This window comes from Trachymyrmex septentrionalis, unplaced genomic scaffold, assembly GCF_001594115.1.
Source record: "Trachymyrmex septentrionalis isolate Tsep2-gDNA-1 unplaced genomic scaffold, Tsep1.0 scaffold112, whole genome shotgun sequence".
Taxonomy (NCBI): Eukaryota; Metazoa; Arthropoda; class Insecta; order Hymenoptera; family Formicidae; genus Trachymyrmex; species Trachymyrmex septentrionalis.
The window spans coordinates 1,078,091-1,087,945 of NW_017304248.1; the positions used below are offsets into that span (position 1 = coordinate 1,078,091).

Here is a 9,855-nt window from a genome sequence, read left to right on the forward strand (position 1 = left end):
ATATACTTTTAATATTTATTATATTTTATATATTTATATTTTTACTTCTAGGTGAAGTTATTCAACATAATACTAATCTGTCTTTTTCTCTATCTGTATTATTAGCTTCTAATCCATAGTTTGTATTTATCCCAAGCATAAATGATCATCGTGTTATGTAATCGGCTACCGATGATAATGGGAGTGCTTTATACGCGATTACCAGGTATCACGTTGATTCTTTCTCGACACCGCTCCCTAAGCGTTATTAACAGTTGCTGCCAACGAATTCAATTCGATATTGTGTGTATATATACACATCTACGTCTTATATAAACCTATACGAAAAGATAAATACGTAAATTTGTTTATGTATTTTTATGTTTATAGTAAAATTTATATACGTAACAACACACTTATTAAAATACTTATACATGAACTGTAACAAATTTGTTGTAACTCTTTTTTTCATTTTTTCATATGTTAGTCAATAAAGTAAAAATAATGATACTTTCGCAAAAATAATATTTTGTTAGTAAGTTTTTAAATTTATATCTTTTAGAATTATCTATTTTGTTCTTTTAAATAAAGTAAGAATAATAGCGAATTACATTTCAAAAGTATAAGTAGACAATGAAGAAGTAGAAACTGAAATAGAAACCTTTAAAGTTAATTTTAGATTGATGAGCTGGTTGTTCTATCTTCAAATAAACTATGCGGTAACTTACCTACTGAATAAACAAAAGAGTAAAAGAGATAGAACAGAAGAGAGTATGAGAGTAAGACACTGAGCTCGAAGTATATTATTTATAGAAAGGTAGAACAACCCAGCCTAAATCAATTTATTTAAATTAAACGAAGAATTAATTTTGAAGTTTTCATTTGTCAAATATTTAATGTCGAAACAGAACTATAAATTATAATTTACGTAGAATTTTTTTCAAATTTATCATATTTGTCATAAACATATTAGTTTAGCATTTATAAATAATCGAAAAAAAAAATTTTTAGACATGTGTATTATTGTTAACATAAGTAACCACATGTTATAAAAGTCAATAAAGACTGTATCTATCGAAGATGAAATTTAAAAAATATATTAATTAGAAATACATTAATAATAAATCTGTTTCTCTATTGAGTTCGATATCGATATTTGCAATGTATTATTTATATTGTACTGGATGCTATAAGAATAATCATGTTTTAAATAATTAGAATTATATATTTTTTTCCGATTTTGAAAATATTAAATACTTCAGAATAAGAATCGAGAAATAAAAAAGTATTTTTTTAAAACTTTAATTTAACATTAAAAAGTATTATTATATTTTAAATAAAAAATGTGAGCAATAAGAACAGTTTTTTATAATTAAAGCTTTTGTAGAACATAAATTTATTAATAAATTTTTCAGTTAATTTTAAATAAATCCTGCAAGATTTTTTAATTTGTAGCTGCATTATGAAAATATTAGGGTTGACGATTGTTGGAATATTCAAATAGCCAAGATAGAGATACATTGATCCGAGATAAATATCCAATTAAAGTGAAAATCTGTACTTTTCGAGTCTAAATCTCAGATTTCAGATCTGAATTTCGGATTTTAAATCTGAATATGGATTTTCGATTCGAACTTGAATCTCTCGACACTTTTTTTTATACATATATATCAATAATTAGTGAATTTATTTTGTAATTTTTACTTTATTTCAAAATATACCATCGACTCTGAACCGATTCTGATATCCACGATCTTGATTCGTGGAACATTTTATCCAAATATTCAAGATCCTGATACTCGGATATCTAATATAGTTCCGGATATCTAATATAGAACGAAATCGTCAACTCTAAAAAATATGGTTAAAAATGAAGATATAAATAATGGTAAATTAAATTTTGACAGAAAAAAATTTAATTAAATTTAATTCTAAGTTTGTAGTCAGTGAATAAAGATGATAATTGGAATACTATTAACTTAAACAATATTTGCATAAACTCATTTGTAGTATAAAAAATGTGGGCAATGTTTAACATACATCAATGTTGGTACATCGGATACTGCAATTTGAACATTCACAAAAGAATGATTGGTCCAATAACTTTTTCTTGTTTTAGTAACAAATATTATCTTATATCATACTTTGGATAATTGTCTGCAATTGTTGATATATTTTACACACCACAAACAATATACATTGCACACACTGTTGCTTCGAGATAAAATAATATTTTGAGTGGGATTCATTCTTTCACGTGACACATTCTTTCCTAATTTTTAGAAATGACACTGATAATTTAAAAAAATGATCCTAATTCCTAATATACTCGTATATAATTTAATATATATAATCTCATCGTAACGTTCATCCATTAAATTATTTAAAATAAATGAAAATCCGGTATTTATACTTTGAAGTGACTTCTGAAATTGTTTTTGTTGCCCTTACCTCGCTGCATGCCTATATGAGAACGACATATATAACATTAGGGAAATCTTAAAGTCTGCTTTAAACGCAATAATTTTTGTACAATAATTGCTTTTGTCTTCTTTCTTTAAATTTTAAAATCCTTTTCCAGGATTAAAGTAAGCATTAATACGTCTGTAAAGTGGAGTTTATGTTGAGAATGAAAAATACTGTCTAAATTGAGATCTTTTCATCATTTCTGAATTCAATACAGCGTCAGAGCTGTCAATATTGTTTGCTTGATAAGAGCTTTGCAATTGTATTTACGAAATTGTGGTCCATAGATTAGTAGTTCACACGAACAAATAACATGAAGTTCTTAGAATTAGACTTAGTTGTTTAATTAAAATGATATTGTCCTTTGAAAATTTATGTATATGTGGGCGCGCGATATTGATGGTTGATGTGTCGCATTTTATTGCTAAAATAGCGATCTCGGAGTTTGAACTTTACTTTAGAATTCTCTTAGCGCTTTGAAAATCCAGCACCGCATTAGTGTATCAATTCTATTTGTCAATATATATTCTTTTCTGTATTTTCTTATAATTCTTTCTCGTCACTTGCATCTAAATTTCCTCTAACAGACCTATCAATATTATAGAAATTATCAATTTGTTACTATATTTAGAACATATGAGGGATTATAACTAGAGGAGAATGGGAGAATTGCAGACGCGAGATAAATGCGGATGATATAATATTGCATTATTAGAATAGTGAGTAACCTCTCATTTTTCATATCCAATGATAATCCGATATATGCTTAGTATCATATTATAATACATGACACAGAATGTACACGCTGTTTAAGGCAAATACCATTATAATACTCAAAGGAAAAGTTAAATAGAGCCAGCGATTATTTATTAATTATAAAAGTCTTTATTCAAAGGATATTGACATTAAATAACAATGTTAATAATAGTATACTATTAATATAAACTATAATTTTAAATAAAAAGACAAAACTGATATCGTGTGGCGGCGGATAATTCCGGACGGTAAAAGTTTCGTTTTTATTTAAAATTGTAGTTTATATTGATAATACATGAATGTTAATTATTCTAATTTAAAGGTAAATATCTAAAGTATTCTTTGAATAAAAAAAAGGGCTTTTATTAATTGATAAATAATTGGCAATTTTATTTAACTTTTCCCTGAGGTATCCGCAATTCCCTTCAATCTCTCCTGTAGATGTACCGACGAGTATATTCTTCAGTCGTAATCCACAAGATCTATAAATCTTTTGTGGATCGAATGGATTGTAAGAGTCAATTGTGGATAGATTGATGAATGTATACAAATGAAAAATAAAAATCGTAATAGCCTACGTCGAATAAATATAATTGAAATCAGAATAATCAATTTTATGATTTGAAAAATGTGTAGAATAAAATATTTTATATTTTAATGCTTTTTTTCTATTTATTTAAAAAGAAACATATTCAACTATATTTTTTCTATCTTCGATTTTAACAAATTTTAAACATTTTCTAGCATAAAGATAAGATACGCGTCACATCTTCTATATTTTTAAAATAAATATTTAATTCAATTTCACTTTAAGAAGAATCATCTTCTTAAAGTAAAATTTACATTTTCTTAAACGAAAAAAATATCTGAGAAAAATGTTGTACACAAAAATTTTGTAATTTATCTAAATAATTTTTATTCTTCTCACCATAACTTCAACACATTTTAAAATGATGCATTCAGATTAAAAAAAGAATGATCATATACGCATGTGAGAGATTACTCATTGATGAAAATGATTTCCAATTTCTGATATTTATGTTGTTTCAACGTAATTTCACAGTGACTTCATTTGTTTTCCAAAAGAAATTTGAAACGCGCGACCAAAATCGTGTTTTTTTTCGACGATGTTTTTTTTTTGTTTAATTTCAGATAATTTCTTAATTTCTATGAATGCTTGATTGCTTCGTTGACTGATTTCTTCGCTAATTTCAGAGGTGAGTAGCCCCTCGTATGTGTGTGTTTCAAAATTTATTTTTTTCTTCCAATTTTTAAAACTTTTATAATTTATCTAAATAAAAATTATTTTAAAATGCCAAAGAACTCTGTCGCATATATTTTATGTTAAATTATCTCCCGTTGGAATTCATTCCAACTTTAAAGTTATAAACTTAATATACAAAAAAATATAAGTAACAAGAAATAACAAATTTCACCCTATCAGAAACCGTGTTTACCAGAATATACGGTTTCTGTTAGGTTGAAATCTGTTTTCCCAGTTCCTATAGTATGTACTTTTCAATTGCAAACATAATAATTCATGAAATGCCTATCAATAATCTCAAAGCGTATAGCTCTGCAACAACTATAGTTTAGTTTACAGAGAAAGTCGCAAAATGATAATTTTTAGAATTTTAATGCAAAAATTATCGTGTCTGCAACTCTCTTAGTTTAGAGTTTTAACAAATAAAGTCCTCAAAACTCGTTACGTGACTGCAATTTGAGTCTTAGACTTTCTTAATTACTCATCCACCGAGTTGATTACATCAAATTCCATGATTACATCTCGTAATTCCACCAAATAATTAAAAAATATAATCAATTTTTAATTATAATTATAGTTTTATAATCTGCATTTTATTCTATTCAAAAGATATTTTGTATTATTTTTACATTGTATGCTTTAAGTATTATAATATATTAATAACATGACCACTCGCTAAATTAACAGTAATATTACACCAATGTTATAAATTCTCATTCAATAACATAAATATAATATAATGTAACACATGTTGTATAGTGAATAATATTCGTGTTTCCGTTTCACATGTACAATAATACTCTAGAATAGGTTCTACATTTTCTGTGTTTTGTAATATATAGTATAGACTATAAATAATTGATATGTGTTCCGAAAATATGAGTTTACTCTCATTCTTACAAATTCAGACTCATTGAAGTATTCATTCAATTTCTAAAACCTCATCTCTATCTCTTCTAAATATATCGTGTAAAATGGAGTCAAATGTTTTGCAATTATCTTAGAAAAAATTATGTTTCCTGATTATTAGATTTGGTCATAATCACGAAGTAACATACAATCATTGAATTTTGCGTAATCAGTTTTATAGATAAGTAATTGGGAGTCTGAATGAGATTTGAGTTAAAACTACGTGGTACTCTTGGACAAAGCATACAAAAAATTTGATAAAAATACAACAAATACAATCGCACAGAACACCACAATCCTAGAAACATTCAACATTCCCAGTAAAATTAAATCACTACAATCTTTTTTCAACAAGACTATACGATCTGCCAAAAATGGTATAAATAAAACAAACCTTCTTGCATCAATTGTCAATGATATAAACTCCTCGACATATGTCGTTTTTTGGTCCAAGAATAATTCCCTCATAGGAGAATTCGAATCACATATCACGATTTGGAAACTCGTTAAATTGTATGATTGGATTGCTAAATTGTAATTCTAATAAATCATTAGTTTTTACAAAGAAAAATCTAAATTTTCTTAAAATCCAATAAAAAATATCTATGAATAATTTTCAGTAGGTTATCTTAAAAGGATTCAATATAAATATCCTTTTTCTTATATAAATATCAAAATAGATATCTCAGTTGCCTACATCACACTGAAAAAAATTTACGAAATTTAAATAAATATTTGTTTAAATAGTACCAATTGAATCATTTACTTAAATACACATTTGTTCAATTAAAAAAAATTATACTTAATTTAAATATCATTTTTTTAAATTAAATCAATTTTCTGTAAGCAAATGGTCCCATTGGTACTATCTAAACAAATATTTATTCAAATTTCGTAATTTTTTTTTTCAATGCATTAATTAGTTAATTTCAAATAATCTCATTGATGAAGCAGTGAAAATTACTAGGAATAGGCCGATGTGAGTGATGTGTGCAATTGAACTGTATGCAAATGCGCTGCTATCAAAATGTACTAATTTTAAAGTATCTATTATTCAATCTTAACATATTATTTTATCTTAAATGTAGATATAATATAATAAAGACTAGCAACAGGTATTATTCAATTACTTAATTTTAATATATTATTTTATCTTAAATATAGGTACAACTCTGGTGGAAAAATTTCGCTGAAATTTCGTTGAAATTTCATTGAAATTGTACTGAAATTGTTTTGAAACATTTTTCAGTGAAATATATACATAGTTATTATATATCTGATCAAACATGTTGTGAAAAAGATGGAACGTTCATAAAAAAATTATTAATGTTAAATATAAGTATAATGTACTAATAAAAATTAATATCATATTATCTTCTCATACATATTAAAACCATTTATGTAAAATATAAATGTAGGAAAATTAATTTTCGTATATTCGTAACAATTTTGCAATACTTTTAAAAGTAAAATGTTAAAAAATATTCAATATAATCTTTAAAGAAATATCATAAAATTTTTGAAAAAATTTTCGGATAAATTTGCGGAGAAATTTTAATGCAATTTCAGAAAATTTTCGGTATATATATTTTTTTAATTGCTTTTAGCAAAGTTTAAATCCAATTTTAGGAAAATTTCAACAAATTTCAGCAAAATTTTTAGAACAATTTCAGTTTAGATTCAATAATTTTTCAGGATAGGCTAATGCTGTGATTTTTAATAATTAATAACTCATTAATTATTGCGAAAATTGAAAAATTGTAGAAGCTTTTTAACTTAATTTACTCCGTTTTATCTGCATATAAAATAGTTCTAAATATTCTGAGATATATATATATATATAATTTCACCTCTCATAATCATATGAAATGTGTTGCTTTTGGATATAGGATTTAAAAAATGTATATTTTATCATGTTTTATTATCTTTCAAATGTTATCCGTGCTTGTATTAAATTACCTTGTATATTTTATTTTCTAGAAACGTTTCTAGTTGTTCTTTATTTTTCTGTACAAAAATATTCAAAACTTTTATTGCTTTATTTGATATTATTTAAAATAATATTATTTAAAATAACATTTTTTAAAAGGATAATTGAAAACAAAGAAAGATATAAGCAAACCTGCTGCTTTATTGATTTGCTATCGAATGTATGTGCACTTTCCTTATTTACTTGCAATTTAAATATTGTGAGCTAAATCATTATTGTTTTATATTTAACAACCTAATTGCGCATAACCGTTGGTATTATATTTAATTTCGCTAAATCTTCGAAGCAACGAATTGATTTCGCATTGTAGCGATTGCTCTAGACTAAACAATATTACGAAGAGAGACACACAGGGGAAGGAGGAGATGGACTATTGATTTCTTAAAAAAACAAGTTCATATATAATTCTGAACAAGGGAGCGGGGTTTTGAAGGGACGCACGTTTTTAAGCTAGCCGAACAATACAATAAAATTGTATGAGTCGAGCGACGTCGGGCAGACTGCGTTTAAACGACGAGATACTCTCTGGTAAAGCTATGTTCACAAAGTTGCATTACACGTTTCTAGGAAAACACTATTGATTCTATTGAATCAGCATATTCTTCAATTTTCACAGAAACATTTGCTTATTGAAGTTATATCATGTCCTCCTTGCATATATGATGGCTCTCTTGATCAGAGATGTTGCTTCTTCAATGGCCTTTCTCCTTTTGTATTTTGTATTGCAAGAATCTTTCGGCTTAGCTAAACGCATTTATCTATCCATTCTACTTTATATAAGCACATGGAACAAAACGGATTTATGCTCAGAAATAAATACCACTCGACACTAGATTTTCTTAACAATATTGGATTTTATTAACCTTCATTAGTATTATTCTTCAACAAGGTTACACTAATATTAAAAAACGTTTTAGTAACCATAATTATAATAAGAAGTTGGGGAAGTAAGACATAGCACTAATTTTTTTTTAATATTCAAATAAAATGAGAAGTTTTGTATGTATGTCGTACTCAATATGATGGAAAAAGTATTCAATCAAAAAATTATTTTCTTGCATATTTGCTTGCTTATTGTACATATATCGCAAATGCGCTAAAAAATTATATGTTATTTCATATCTGCTTAATTCTATCACTGTAGAAACATTTTCGTAATTCGTCATTATCAATTTTATATTTTGTTACAGATACAGTGTTTCAAAAAAGTCATTTTTCAAAATTATAAAAAAATTTATTTTTGAATTATCATAGAATTGATGAAAATGCATATAAAATTATAAAAACAATATAATTATATAATTCGATCTAATGTTATAGGATGATGCTTTCCAATTGCTTAACACATCTTAACAAATATGTACAGTAGATCACAAAAAGGTTGCAACAATTTTTTAATACGTTTCGAACTCAGCCTGATTTAGCCTTGCTTATAAAGTGATTGAATGTAAATAAGAGCCAATCGCTTCAGTGAGCAGACTGCATTTCAGAACCCATTGAAAAAAAAATATTGCAATCTTTCTGTGACTCATTGTACACAGGAATGCACAAAGTGTAGCATTGTGCACGATTCAGTTGGAACAGAATGTGTACGCTATGCGCGGTTTCGAATAAGATCCGTTTCGGATAAGGTTAAATTAAATGTAGCTTTTCCGCCTGCATTGAATAAAAAAAAGCAAAAGTGCCGACCACTCAACATCCTCCAGCTTCTTTTATAACCGCGGTTAACATATAATTGTCACTGAAAAACATAAGCTAACCCTAGTAATCCTCGGACTGAGTATGGATAATATGTAATATTAAGCCTGTTTTTTTCGAAGAACTAGTTTCCTGAACTAGTACAATAAGCTAGAGTGAAACAAACTATATCAGTTTACTTATATAATATGATTTCTCTAATTATTCTGCATATAAAAATATTGAGGTAAAGATATCAAAAAGTTACGAGATATTTTGTACTTTATTTTGGCACATGAAATATTAAATACATCTCGCAAATTATTAATTTTTTGATAATCGTGCTTTAATATTTTTATGAACAAAATAATGAGATGAATCAATTGATGTAAAAAAAACTCATAGTTGCTTATTTAAAAAATTATCTATTTTGCTTACAATTTTTTTTTAAACAACTGTGTATTTTCTTTAACAATTGATTCATCTCATTATTCTGTTTATAAAAGTATTAAGGTATAGGATTATAAAGAAATAATAGTTTATGATGTAGATTTAATATTTTAATATGTGCCGGAATAAAGTATCTAGTAACTATTGGTTTTTTATATTTTTATTTTAATAACAAGATGCATAATAACTAGAGGAATCACATTATGTAAAAAAGTGACATAATTTCATTTAAAAAATGAAGATAACTTTCGTATCTTTTTGGCACCTTCATCTAGAAAAAAACCTTACCAAAATACGTCTCCCTTGAAATCGTTTCACTTTTTTCATTTGATGGGCGGTTTCTCTCCCCCCCCCCCCCCCCCCC

At 26.2% G+C, this 9,855-nt stretch overlaps 1 protein-coding gene across 1 annotated transcript in view; it reads left to right on the forward strand.

The window, feature by feature from the left end:
* Positions 1-9,855, forward strand: part of LOC108752614 (potassium voltage-gated channel protein Shab) — a 51,906-nt gene that overhangs the window by 6,108 nt on the left and 35,943 nt on the right.